General features: G+C 42.3%; 1 protein-coding gene across 15 annotated transcripts in view; it reads left to right on the top strand.

The window, feature by feature from the left end:
* Positions 1 to 14,122, top strand: part of IKZF1 (IKAROS family zinc finger 1) — a 70,753-nt gene that overhangs the window by 22,226 nt on the left and 34,405 nt on the right. The gene's annotated exons all lie outside the window — the stretch shown is intronic.

Genomic DNA, 14,122 nt, shown 5'->3' with positions numbered 1-14,122 from the left:
TGATCTTAACTGTAGGTATCAACTCCAGCACTTGCAATATTTTTCTCTTCTGTAAAGCTGCATACACTTGTACCTCTTCTGCTGCTCCTTTTTCTAGACCTGAACTAACCTTTTGAAAATAGTATACTGAAAAAATTGTCTTTTTTTACAAAAAGGGTCTGAACACATGCCCCAAACATATCAGGAGCTGTATGACTGCTATGCACATTCTGGATCATCGTCAAAAGAAAACTGGTTAGGGATAAACCAATGCCTTAGTAGTGGTGTTTGGCCTATATGATTCCACAGATGTGGGATTAAGGGGACTGTCTGTCTTTCTAGGTAGGCAGTGGCATGGCAGTGTAGACAGGCTTGGTGTTCAGTGCAACGCAGTCATCTCTAAGTCTTAATATCTGTTTCTCACCAAACTTAGGTAGGAAAGGATGATTTGAAAAAATACTTGGAAGAACAATAGTTAGGCGGGACAGTATTGTAAAGACTGATATTGTATATATCTCATTTCTGGGAGATAGACTGTGACCTAGGGTAACTGACAGGCGATGCACATGAGCAGATATGACCAGACAACAATTTTTCTCTATATGACTTTTCTAATGTCCCATCTGCTTCTTTTGTCAAAAGAGAATCCCCTATGCACTTCACTGTATTTCAACATGTGATTTACAATGCATTCCACTTAATCTGTAATGCCCTGAGAGATCAGCTGTTCATATAGCATACACTGAGGAAGGGTAATTTGAGTCAGACGTGTATGGAAGAGGGTCACTAGGCTCTGGAGGACTTTTTTGTACATGTAGTGTTACAGAGGTAACAATGGAAATTGCAGGTTTGTTAAATGAGTAAGTAAAAAGAGTAAGTATTTACCTCATCTTACTAAAATTAGGTAAAAAATCTGTTGTTAATTTTAATCAGCCTGTGAGGTAGATGTGTTCAAATGACCGTTTGCTTACTCAGATTTGTAGTAACACTTCATGAAGCCTTCATGACCCTGGAGTCAAAAGTTTAATTACCTTTTTCATCAATTTAGCATTTTAAACATCAAAAATTAGGGGAAGTAAGCTGTTTTTAGAAAAGAAAGATAGTCTCTAGCTGTTCTGCATGTTTTCAAAAACCTCCTTTCCTGCTTCTTCCAACCCTAAACTGAGATTTGAATGTGGTGCTATAGACCTGATCGAACCATTTGAAACATCTCTCCCACTCTGAGAATGAAGGGGTAGTAGACTTCAGAAGTTAAAGTACTCATTTCAATTGCCAGGTTTTGTCAGTGCCTTCAGATTTTGAACTTCTCACTTAAAATGACTAGAGAGGGTGCAGATTTCATGGGGGAAGTGTCCAGAGGTTCATGAGATGTATACTTTGACTTGGGTGCCTCTGTCTGGGGACATAAAGACATGTGTTGTTTCTGACCAATGCAAAAATTATAAGTGGGTGTGAAAAGATCATTTGTGGAACTAAAGTCATCAACAGTTCCTCGTAATAACCCCAAGCAGTGCAGCAAAGCAGAAACATATTAAAAGTTGTGTTCTGGTCACTGCTACGACTCTTCATTTCCTTGATGAGCTTGCTATGTTTTTAATGTTGCAACTACCAAAATGCCACTATGTGTTGAGCAGCTTTCCCCTGCAAACTTAATTTCTGCTGCTTTGTCCACTAGAAGACCTTCCTTCCTTGTCCTCTTCTCCACCCCAAATTTCCTTCTCAGGAGCTAGATTTTCACAACTCTTTAAGGCACTAGAGCCTCTATTTTACCAGCTCTCCTAAATAGCCTTTGGAATATTGTAAGTTATTTAAAAATACACATCCCACTGAAATTCTGTTCCATTAAGAATTAGTGCTTTTCAGCCTATTTTGGGTGGGCAGCCCCCTTTCCCATGCTAATCTGTAACATAGGAGCTGATCTGAAATATCTTCTGCTGATTCTTACTGTCTTCATTCAAGTTTCGGGTTAAATGTTGCGTGCACCTTTTTGTGGATAATCAGTACTGAACATCCTGTGTGTGGTAGACAGTTGCAATTCAGGGCTGTTTCTGCTGTGGGACTGCATCCTAATTCAAGCCATGTGTGGGAAGCTAACGATCCAGTGAGCTATAGGTCCGACCCTACCTCACGCAGAAAAAGCCCTTTGCTGCAGCAGTAGCATTTGCCTACAAAGGCAAGCTGTACCTTCCTTTATCCATAACCATCCATACCATAGCTGGCCATCGATGGGTGAAAAACAAAAATCTCACAGGGTTACTGGCCTCAGAAAGAGACTCACCATTTCTACACAGGCAGCTGTCTGATGCTGAAGATGACCATTTAGACTTCCAACACAGAAGTCAAGGGTTTCCCACTGAAAAAAGTCACCACCATTAGTCACAGTTTACAGTCTGGGTCTGGAACATATATGTATCCAAATACTCTTCTTTCTGAGCAGAAAAGCCGAGGGAGAACTCATCTCACAAAAACTGGGTGGAAACTGTTGGACAACTGACAGAAGATGCCCAAAGTAACAAGTAAGGGTGATCCTAGACATCAATAGAGTACAGATGAGGTTTATATGAAGTTAGAAACTGTCTATTTGTTTAAAAGAAAGGACACTAGTATGGGAAGAGACGTTAAAAGAACAGAGCTTTTTAACATTTTTCTCCTTCTTCTCTGGTGGGAAATGTCAAGGAACTGATGTTACCTTCCTCCCACAAACCACTCACTAAAGCAGAAGCCTCTGTAGCTGCAGAGCCTCAGTGCCTGGCATCAGTGGGAACCTGGCATCCCCTTTGCATCCTGAGGTCGTCCCTCCTGGCCATGGGCATTCAGAGGCGGTAACCTAAATGAGTAGCTCGTTACTGGTGCAGGCAAGTGTCCTCCCTCTGAGCTGCTTTGGCCCTTTATTTCCTTAAAAGGAGCCCAACCATTCGAAAGCAGGGACAGAAGCATTGCTGAGGGGCCAGCAGGCCAACCACAACAGCTTGTCATTACATAAATCTGCTGCAACTCACACATAGCTGGGTGGAGACAGAGTAAAAGTGTGGAAAGGCTGCAGACGGAAGGGAGAAGGGAGAAAAGCCAAAAGGGGAAGTGCTCCACCCCAGCTTGCAAAATCGGTCCTGTTGCTTAGACAGGTCCAGCTCGCTGCTGCCCTGGTACTTCTGTGGAACAGGGAAAGGGGCTAAGGAAAAAGACTGCCAGAGCTAAATGTCTTTGCATGCTCCTCCTGTAGGAGTTCAATAGCTATGAAGGCAATGTTGTGAATGAGTAATAAAATGCAGGTGTCGCGTGTGGACACATAATCATTCAGAGAACTAAAGCCACCTGGAAGACTGTAATGTGTTTTAATTGCTCAGGTTTCAGATGGGCATTTCTGCTGCTCAAAGGTATGAAAGTGCCCAGGAGCCGAGAAGCCTTTGTAGATGACTGCTGATAATTGCTGTCTCACCTGATGTGGCCCTACTGGCTCTGAGAGCGGAGAGAAAACTTGTTTCAAGATGTTTTGGGGAGCTTTAAGAATTGTCTTTAACCCTCCACAATGAAACATGGCTTGAAAGTCCAACTGTGGAGCCTTCTGAAGGAATTGAAAAACGTGTAACTAAAATATTTTAGGAACTTTCAAAAATAGGGAAGTTGGGAATCTCCCCTCTCATTTGGTCCGAAGCCCCTGTTTCTAGCCCCAAAGTACTAGTCCCCAGTATGGACCGGTAACGCATGCTTTGAGACCCGGCCAGTATGACTTCCCTGTTTTTAAGGGGAACGTAGGAGATATTATTTTTGTCAGGATTGTTTTAATTTTGTATACAATACTCTTCTGAGAATTTCTATAGAGGAGGGTGGGGATGGTTTAGTGAGAGAAGGCATATGACAGGTTTCATGAATGCCCCTTATATATGCTGTATGGTATATACCAGCCTTCAAAGGTATGTGCATAGTGTAAAACAGTGTGCTAGAGCAATGTGCAAAGGATCCAAGTATATAGGGCCGTCGGGAAGCTGGGGCATTAGCTACAACACCAGAGAGAAGCTCTGCTCAATGTAATGACTTCGGACTTAGCAAAATGTGCACGAATTTTCACAAGGCCAGTGGAAAACAGCACTCATACTGAAAGCAAATTCCTTTATCAAATTTTTAAATGCTGCATGTTGGTGGGTGGACATCTTCAAAACAAACCCACAAATAGTTTCTCGAAGGGAGGGTGAGCCAGTCTGGAAAGAAGAGCTGCCACAGTCCCAGAGACACTGTGTAAGCAGGCATGTAAAAGTTTGTCCTCTGATGCAACTGGAGCATGTGATAATTGAGAACAAAATTGATCCTAAAAGAGATTTGTACTTTTCCAGTGACTTCTATTTAGTTTTGCAAGGAATTTTTTCACTCCTGTCCCATTTGGTGGAAGTATGGTTTCTGTTGCCACTGTATGGCAACATGATGTTGTACTGGGTGGTGAAGCTATGGGGTTTTTTCCTGTATTACTCCAGAGCTGTGTAGCTTGTGGAGCTGGGGCCGATTTAATGAGGAGTTGCTGGGTACTGCTATGTTTTCAGAGGGGAACATCAGTGCAAAAGCCAGGAAAAGCCTGGGAGCTGTGTGAGTTTTGTCTCTTCAGCACTGAGAAAGCGGTGAGCATTGTTTGAACTGGAGAGATGCAGTGTTTAGCTGTGTGGCTTTTAGGTACAGATACTGAGCCTGCTGATCTAATCTGCAGTTAGAGGAAGTTGTCTTTATCTGAGCAGAAGAGATGTGCCTCAGAGATAAGCCCCATTCTAGCTCGGGAGTTAAAATTATCTAGCAGGATCTCAGCCGTGGCTGCAGCAAAACTCAGAAATACAGGGCTCTGGCTGGAAAGGGAGCTTATTTTAAGCTGGGGAGGACCTCTATAACTGCAGCTTGCTAAACCTCAGGCTATTTTAAGGGAATGACAGTGCATCAAAAGATTGGATGAACCTCCCAACATCAGCCATCCCTCTATTCTCTATTAATTTCTTGCTTACTTTTTGTTGTAGCCTTGCTTTTAGCCTTGAGTAGGGTCTCATTCAACACAAGTGCTCTTCAGGAGTACACCCCAAGTGAAAAGTTTAACCACTAGACTGAGGCACAGCATAGGGACCACCTGCCTCTACAGAGGCGCCGTTTCGGAACAAGCTGCTGTTTTGATTTTGTTCAGCTTCTCCTCACATTTCTGTAATTTCAACTCCTGCTGTGGTGCCTCCCTGGGAGGAGGTGGTTTCTGGCTGCAGAGGGCCTGCAGTGATGCTCTCTGCTCTCGGGTCTGAGCTCTCCAGGCTCTGTCCCACAGCAAAACAGGCAAACACAGCATCACTGTGGCTGCATCCCTGCATTAGAGATTTGCAGGGAACGATTTACAGCAGGGCCATGCCACTACAGGTTTCTCCAGTGAGCCCTTTATTGTAAATAGTGGGGGATGGAGGGAGCTCCTTTTTGGAGCTGTAGTCCTAAAGCTAGGAGCAAACACCACTCATTGCAGCAGGACAGAGATTTGTCCTTGAACCTTTATCAGTAAGGTCACTATGTGAGGTTTCTTGAAGCTTTAGAAGATGGTCTCCCTGGAAAAAGCTTTGCCCCACATGCAGGAGGTAGCTATGCCATAGCAGCCAGTGCAGGCTCACCCTTAGCGGGTCATTTATGGTGGAGAAGTGTGACCACAACAAGCTATTGACTTGTGAATGTGGATCAGCCAGCACCCCAGGATTTTGGCCTTTGGAGACAGCTTGTTGAAAACTCTCATCCTGCCTCATCTAACTGCCTCTGAACAAGTGAGCCAGCAGAGCGGCAGCACAAAAGCAGGATAGACCTACAGCCTGCAATGTGAGACGCTTTCTGCTGCTCCCTCCCTCCCCGTTAAGTGAATTCGGTGTTGTAAAGGTGCACATCCAGGGAACATAACTCCTAGTAACCCATTTGGCATGCTTCTCTTTTTTTATGTTTTTTACACATTTTTAAGTTAGGAATAGTGCCTAGTTCTTGTATCCATTGCAGCTTAGGGTCATGTTTTCCAGAAGCATTTAGGTGTCTAGGTTGCAGGCATAACAAGAGAACCCAAGAAGGGATCTATTGATCTAATCTATTGTTCCACCATCAGCTGTAGTAACACCACAGGCACCAAATGGGATTTTTGGAAGTGGATAACTCCTATTTGACGTAAATAAGATTTCAACCCTAACATGCCGAAATCCATACCTAAAAATGGGTTTAAAAAACCCATTGAAGGTTTGCAGAGAATTAGTAAATGCAGAACAGAGAATTGCTCTCAATTTCCAACCAAAACAGGGCTGACCCAAAAAGAAAAGTTAAGGTCCATGTTTTGCTCTTTCGTTTTCAGTGTCCATTTCCCCCATTTTTCCTCCCCCAAAGGTAGTCCAAAATGATCTCATTTGAGAAGTTTAATAAATGGAGCAAAAGTGGAGAAATGTAAGAGAATAAATTGACTTCCACTATTCCAAGCCACATATCACAGTTTAAAGAGGGGAAAAAAAAAAAAGAGAGAAAAAAAAGAAAAAAGAAAAAGAGAAGATACTGAAGAGTAAGGAGAACTTTCATGTAAGCCTTTTTTTTTTTTTTACCCTGGAAATGTTACTTCTGGGGAAGTGGCTCTTACCAGAGTTTTCAGCAACTTCTAGATTATTTTATGGAACAACGTAAGAACTTGCCTGCTCCCTGACCCCTCCTTGTTTTTTTTTTTTAAAAAAAAGATAGTTTTATAAGGAATTGCTAATTCCTTCATATAACAGAGAGTATCTGCACATGATTTTGCCATCCGTGCTGATTAAGTAATGTCACAGAAGTGTTTAATGCAATGGAAAGGTGGGTTTTAACTAAAGTTGGCGATACTTTCAGCTGGTGTTGCAATTAATAGAAGAGGAAATATTCATTCTCCCTATTTCATCATTTAAAAGCATCCTGTATTTGTAAGAAGCTGTGATCAGCCAACATCCTTGCTATGGATTTCAACTTCCCAAATCTTTGGTGGGTTTTGGGTTTTGTCTGAGCTAAGAGCTTTGTGTTCTGATTTTTAATGATGGCTTAGGGGTTTTTTTGAGGGAGATCTGCCCCTTCTCATTCACAGTACTGTGCACTTCAGCATTATTTGGACTGAGCTATTGAGCCTGTTTTTTCCTGCTGTGAATGCGTGTTGCAATGCTCGGAAGTGGTGGCAGTGGTTGGTGTTGAAGTGGGATGGTTTCATTAGTACCGAAATGGTGACTGCCAGCTAGGGAGCACTGCTGTTTCTGCACCCCTCGCGCTGTATCTGGGTTTCAGAGATATCTTTCCAGGTCTTTCCATGTGAGAATTTATTTTCAGGGGAAAACAACACATGCACATGTAGAATTCACTATGAAAAATTTATGTGCCTTATTGTGGGGTAGCTAAGACCCACCACTTGGGTTTTGTGCTCACTTTTGCAAAGGGAAATAAACACCTGTTTGGCCAAGGGAAGTGTCGAATTGTCCATAATCTATCCCTACCCTGACCTCCAGCTGGCTGTATTCGCATTTCAGGCTGTGAATGTCTCTGCCTCTCTTAAGCAGAGCACCTCTCCTGGTTTCCCCAGGCTGAAGCCGTGAGCAAAGCAGTGAGAACATCCCTTCTGCACTGAAATGGCACCTTCCTTTCTGAGTCAGGGTTCATCCTTCTTTGTTCCAGAATCCAAACAAGTTTTTAACTGGCACCTCCTATTGCTGGACATAGGAGGGGAGGTGGGGAAGCCTTGATGGCCAGCGTGGGTGCTGGGACTTCATCTGCTGCAGGTGTGGACCTACAACAATTTACCTGGAAGTCAAATGGGAAGTAGGCTTTTCTGGGGAGGGGCTGAGCTTCCTACCCGTTTGTCCACTTAATGGCAAGTAGAACTAAAAATGAGAAATCATAATTGTGCTAGAAAAAGACTTCAGTGTCATTGGAGGCCAATGCATGTAAAATATGAAGAACGAATAATGGTAATGAGGCATTACCTCTGTTGTAGCAACACGTTTGTTTAAACTTACCACTATGCCGCTAACAGATCCTAGTAAAATTGGTATCCTATCATGGGCATATTGTGGTATTAAGTGGAATATTTTCCTCCTTGCAAAACAGACTGGAGAAGTATGATATTGTTTATTCTGTAATTACACATTAGCGAGTCTGTATATTTGCTATACATTGTAACCATTCTAATAAGCTCTTTCCTGTGTGCCATGAAAGAGACTGACCTATACAATTTAGCCCTTGGTGTTAAGGAGACAATGCAAAAATACTTTTTATTTTTAAAACTTTTTGTAATTAGTTTATTCCCTTTAATGCTCCCTTTGAAGTTGAAATGACAATGTATTTTCCAGACAACAGGAGCCATTTATTCCATGTTCTCCCTTTTACATGTGTAAATGCACACACATACACACATGTACATACAAAAAAATATGTCTGTCAGCACACATAAAATTATATGCCTGCAAAATCAAATTCCTCTGTATGTATATCTGTGTAAAAAACCTAAAAAACAGCACACATGCAAAAGAGCATTTACCTTGAAAGCTGAGCTTTTCATTCTTTTGAAGAGGGAAAGACTTAACAAACACAAACTCTGCAAAATAAATGCGTGTTAAAAATGTTTTTTTTTAAACCTAAAAGAGGAAAAGGTTAGTTCCTGCTAATTTTTCTGTATCCCTATAAGAAACCTAAGTGTAAATTCCATTTGGGAAGTGGGTAGCAGCTGAGGAAGACCTGCTTGTACCCACTGTGGCTTTTGCAGTCTGTGTAGAGCTGCCAGGCCAAGGCAGCTGTGAAGGCAGATGGGGTCATGATACTAGAAGGACCACCAAGGAGTTCATGAAGATAGGGGGACCTGGGGAAAGGAGAGACACGCGCCCCCTTCTCAGTCCTTCCTGCTGGCATCCCTTGCCTGAGGTGATGCCCTGGAGAGGCTATCCTGCCCGCCTGTGCTGCTAGCTCAGCAGTGAAGGAAGGGGTACATGGGCTTTTGGGATCCTCCCCTGCAGTTCATTAGCACTGTTCCTTCTGGCACTCAGATGCTTTATTTTCTTAATTTCTTACAGTGTTATTCAGGTAAGGTCTGTAATGGAGGGTAAGGGATATGCTGGTGAAATGTTTTTTCTAGAAGATTCTTTTATAGTCCTATACCAAATTTAGGATTGCACAGTGAAGCTTTGGGGAGTGTCTGGTCCTCACAGCAGAGGGATAGATGGCTGGCACATTGAAATAATCTAATGGAAAATGCAGATATAATATCTTGTATCTCTCATTTGAGATACAGCTTTCCACTAAAAGCTGCTGCATGCCTAACTCGATAACTTTCTTAGAGATGTTTCAGTAGCAAAGTGAGCTAACAAATGTAAAAGCATGATTAAAAGAAATATTGTAGCAGTTATGAGGGACCTTTCTGCTCTCTCATCCTGGAAAGCAACCATGATATTCAGGGAATCTCCTTATGCACACCTCTGGGAACTACAGCTGTGTGCAAAATGTAACCCCTTACAAAGACCAGGCTAGCTGAGCAAAATGCAGTCCCCAGCCTTCCTGTGTGAAGACTGGTGTTTGCTGGGTTTTTTTCACCCCTATTTGTTACCCTCACTGAGACAGAGTACAAATAGTTGTATTAGTTGCATACTTCCTGAGAACACAGTGATCCACACATTCTGGGCTGCGGGTTGTGTTTTTGACATTCAGGCCTAGGATGGGAGTTCATCAGATAGCAATGGGGAGCTCTAGCAAATAGCACATTTGCATCAGCAGAAGCAAATTTCACAAGACTTGCTGGGAAGGTTTGCCACAGCATGCCACGGTCCTGCACTACTAACAGCCACAGCACATTCATTCGATAAAAAAGACGACAACAGAAAATGAAACTTCTAACGTTCTCTTCTATGAACACTTGAGAAGTACATTACCCTGAAGGTGTAACCCTGCGGCTCACATGGGCTTCTCTGGGACTCCATGGTGCCTTTGAGGTAAAAGAATTTGAAGCTGTGGGTCCTGGTGGCAAGGAGAGCTCTCAGCGCTGTGATGCAAGTGACAATCCTGATCTCTAACAGTTTCCAAGAGTCCAAATGCCTGGCAGTAGGATACTGGGATCACTGGGCTTTGAGTGCCTTACGGGCTCAGAAGTATTCAGCCAGCATGATTTTGTCTTCTTGTGTTGGACAAGGCAGAAGCAACTTTCATTGGGATGCTCTCCTCCAAATGAACAAAGCATCATTCGTCACTCCAATGCTTTTGTTTCTGGTTACTGGCCAGCTTACTGGGTGATGGTTAATTTTCTGAAGACTGAGTCAGCTCACTTGCTGCAGTCTCTGACAAATTTGCTTGGCCATGACCTAGTTGAGCCTTTATAGCCCAGAAGCCCAAGCTGTATTTCTGGATCTATATGTTCTTAGGTGGTGGTGTTAGCAGGATTTCATTCCTGTTTTTGACCTCACACTATACTCCATGGTGCAGCATGGCCACAGCACAGATATCAGAGTTTACCTTAGCTATTAAGAAATAGCAACTTCTATAGAGCTGCTTTGCATTTTAATGGGGAAGATTTTTCACACTTCCCATTAGCCTCGCTCTTAGCCCAGCCACACTATCTGGGTGTTGGTATGTAATTTAGGTGCATTATAAATCCTGGACTGAGTGGTAGTGATGCTCTCTCTCTGGCTTGGTAGTTAAATGGAGCTGCAGCTTGGTAGTTCATGGGAAAGAAGAAGGTTTCTTAACATGTAATAGCACATTAGGACACATTTGGGTGTTTCTGTGCTTAGAATCCTTAGTGTTTAGTAAAAAGTCAACACAACGTATGTTCCTTTGCAATATTTGGAAAGCACTTTAAACATAAACTGGTCAGATCCTTTAAAGTGTGACAAAAGGATTCCTTCAAGCAAAAGGGACTTACACTGTCTAGGACATGCGACTAGGAGCAGAGAGGAAGTTTCACAGAAACTTTGCCTGCTAGACACTTTCAAATATTCCATAAATGCTGAGAGGGCAGGAAATGCCAACGCTGATAGTCTGAACAGATCGACCCTTATGGGACACCATGTTATTAGCTCTTACTGTTTATGGAAGACTGGGAAGAGAAGTGAATTAAATTTTGGGTGTTTCTACTGCTGTTTATCTCCAACTGTTTTCTTGGGTTTATGTATGAATTTGTGTTGTGGCACAGGGTTCCTGGAAAACGAACAGAGCTCTTTTGCTCTAGACACTGCACAAACATCAGCAGCACACCCCAAAGAGCTTACAATCTAATTAATGCTATATATACACATGATTGATTAATTAAGCCTTACAAATCCTAGCCGGGGTAAGTGTGAGATGGGGCACAATGAGATGTAATCAATTGTGCTGTGGAATTTAAATCATAAATAGTATCCTGGAGACCAAAAAGCGAATTTGGTTTTGTAATAGCTGCAGCAGAAGTCTTGTGTGTTCTTCCAGGGTGCAGTGGGACTCGTTTGGTTCAAAGTAGTCAGCTTTGTTTTAAACAATGTGTCCCTTTAGCTTGAAAAGAGAGATCAAAACATATAAAACACGAAAACATAAACAAATGAAGGGTTTGGTGATGGTAGATGAGGGAATAAAATAAAAACTGGCAACGAATGATAAGAGCATTTTGGGAATCAGGAAATAATTTATTTCCTAAGTTGTAATTAGTCTAGATCTTAGTACAGAGGAGCAATTCACTGTATTGCTTGGACTTTTGGAAAGAGGGGAGAGCTGATTTCCAGCTCTGTGCCTGATATGTACAGGCAGGAGTCCTGGGTCGTGCCAGTGCGATGAGTGGAATTACAGCCTGGTGCTGGCATGACAGAGCAGTGAATGAGGCTGGTCCTGGGAGGGTGGGCAGCTGAGGATCAAGTTGGGATATAAACCCATATTTCAGGGGGTCAAATTGGTATTTTTGGCTAGGCTTTTCTTTCTGCTGAGATGTTTCTGAAGATCTTTTGCATTGCAAAAAAAATTGCTCTGGTCATTTGTTTTTGGAGTGAGCTTTCATACCTCATAACTAAACATGTATGAGAAGCACTACGAAGCTGAACTGGCAATGACAGTTTTCAATATTAGGTCATTTCCTACAAAAAAAAGGTAGAGGCTGAGCCCCTCTTGTTTCCTTTCTCAGACCACTGATAACTTCTGCCATGCTGGCTGCAACGTGGTGGGAAATTAAAACTGGTTTTGATGTTTTAAACAGCTCATGCTTTTTTTTTTTTCTTAAGGTAGTTGCCTTTGGGATTTTTACATCTCTTTTGGAACAGAGTGGTAGCATGGGAAAATGCCAGCTGAGGAAAAATATCATTCCTTCCCTGCTTCTCCATTATTACTCTGAGGAAGAAAAAGCCTGCTTTTTGACTTTAAGTAATCCCAGATAAGGAAGAGCGGGGTGAGGGCTCAAAGCACTTGATATCTGCTATTTTATGTGTATAACCAAAGTTAGTTAGGTAGGACACATCATGGGTTATGGATAGCATTTTCACAAATACCTAAGTGATGCAGCCTCTCCAGCTACAACTGCTGCCTGCCCCATGGTCCCTAGTCACTTTCTGTTTGACACATGCCAGGAGGGTGACCAAGGCATGGCCAGATTTCAGCCTCGTATTAGGATACTTGAAAGTCACGTACCCAGATGTAGGAATCACTCTAGAGAGCAACATAGATTTTGAGTTTCTCCATTAACAAAACAAAAAAAGTCTTATCCACATTAAAAAAAAAGATTTTAAAAATATGCAGATAGGGAAGTAAGGGCACATGATGGATTAAGTGCCTTTCCCATGGCCACACAGGAAGTCTGTGGCTGAGCTAGGAATTAAACCTAGATTTCCTCAGTCTGCATCCAGTGCCCTGTCCCTCTTTAAAGCCATAACATTTTGTTTGTTATCCGATTCTCTATAGGCTGAAGCAGAAGGCTAGTGTTTGTGAGGAAGAGAATTATTAAAAGTACTGTGCATAATTGGTGAGAAACTGAGAATAGTTCTGGACCAAGTATCGCCCATCTCTATTGCTATTTAATGTTCTCTTTTTTTCCAAGTTTACATCAGCATAAAAATCCCCTTGTGGTATTGCTCCTTAACTGAGAAAACTACTCATACCTTTCCTTATGGCTAGGATTGCAGTAGAGGCTGATACTTAGCTATTTCCAGCTGTCCTGGTATAACAATAAGTAACATTAAGACTGGCTTGACAGGAAAATGACCATATTTCTGCCTCTTTTGTTTGACATTTCTCATCCAGAATCAAATAGAAAAATTGCATCCACTTGCTGTGGAGAACATCTATAGCTAGTTCTGTCTTAGAATACTCATTTGACTTCACGTAGCATCATTTGTTGAACAGGTTTTTGTCTTTGGAGATGCTGAACTAAATCAAGAGGGTCTCCACTGAAGTTAAAACCAGAGCAGAACTATGAAAGCCAGAAGAAGGCAGGTTATGCCCCTCAAACCCACAATATACACCAGCTCTTCTATAATAGGTAGGACATGACAAACTAGGCAAAACCTTCACAACAGTCACAGTCCCTCTCACATATGTGTACATGGGTATGACACAGCTTGGTCACCCCGGCATCCCTAAAAAAATAACGCAGTGTATAAACTATGCCACTGTGAACTAGAAGTATTGGTGCTATATCTGTAGGAAAGTGGGAGAGCAGTCAGAGCTGCAGGGTGGGACATGCAGTGCAGGTCTGCAACAGTCGTAACATCTAAGGGACTGTTGCCATTTGCAAGAGGAAACTGCTGACTCCTTCTTATGCAGGTAAAGTCATCTCTTCTCTGTCCCACACATCCCAAAATACATTAACTTTAGCTGAAGAACTAAACACTAATCAAGTGGCCCAGAAGATACTTCCTGTTTCACTGATAATGGTAGGGAAAATAGCTGAGCCTGTTGATAGTCTCTGCAAGAGTGTTTCAAAGAAAGTGAAGCCTCACTAATACCCCTTTTTTTATCACCTCCTGACAGCCTCACTCGTGGGGAAATAGCCACAAATGGTTTTGAACTAGTCTTCCAACAGGGTAGTTTTCATGCCGTGATGAACAAATAATTATACCACAGTACACCTTTGTGTAACACTCCTGTCTTCATCTACATGTGGGATTTCACCACTGTTTTCCTGAGAAGCTACAAAATTCAGTTAGCCACTGGATAAAATAAATATTGGAGC

Source organism: Falco peregrinus, chromosome 3 (assembly GCF_023634155.1).
Source record: "Falco peregrinus isolate bFalPer1 chromosome 3, bFalPer1.pri, whole genome shotgun sequence".
Classification (NCBI taxonomy): domain Eukaryota; kingdom Metazoa; phylum Chordata; class Aves; order Falconiformes; family Falconidae; genus Falco; species Falco peregrinus.
Note: the sequence above shows the minus strand (reverse complement) of the source record. Positions and strands in the feature narration are given on the sequence as shown.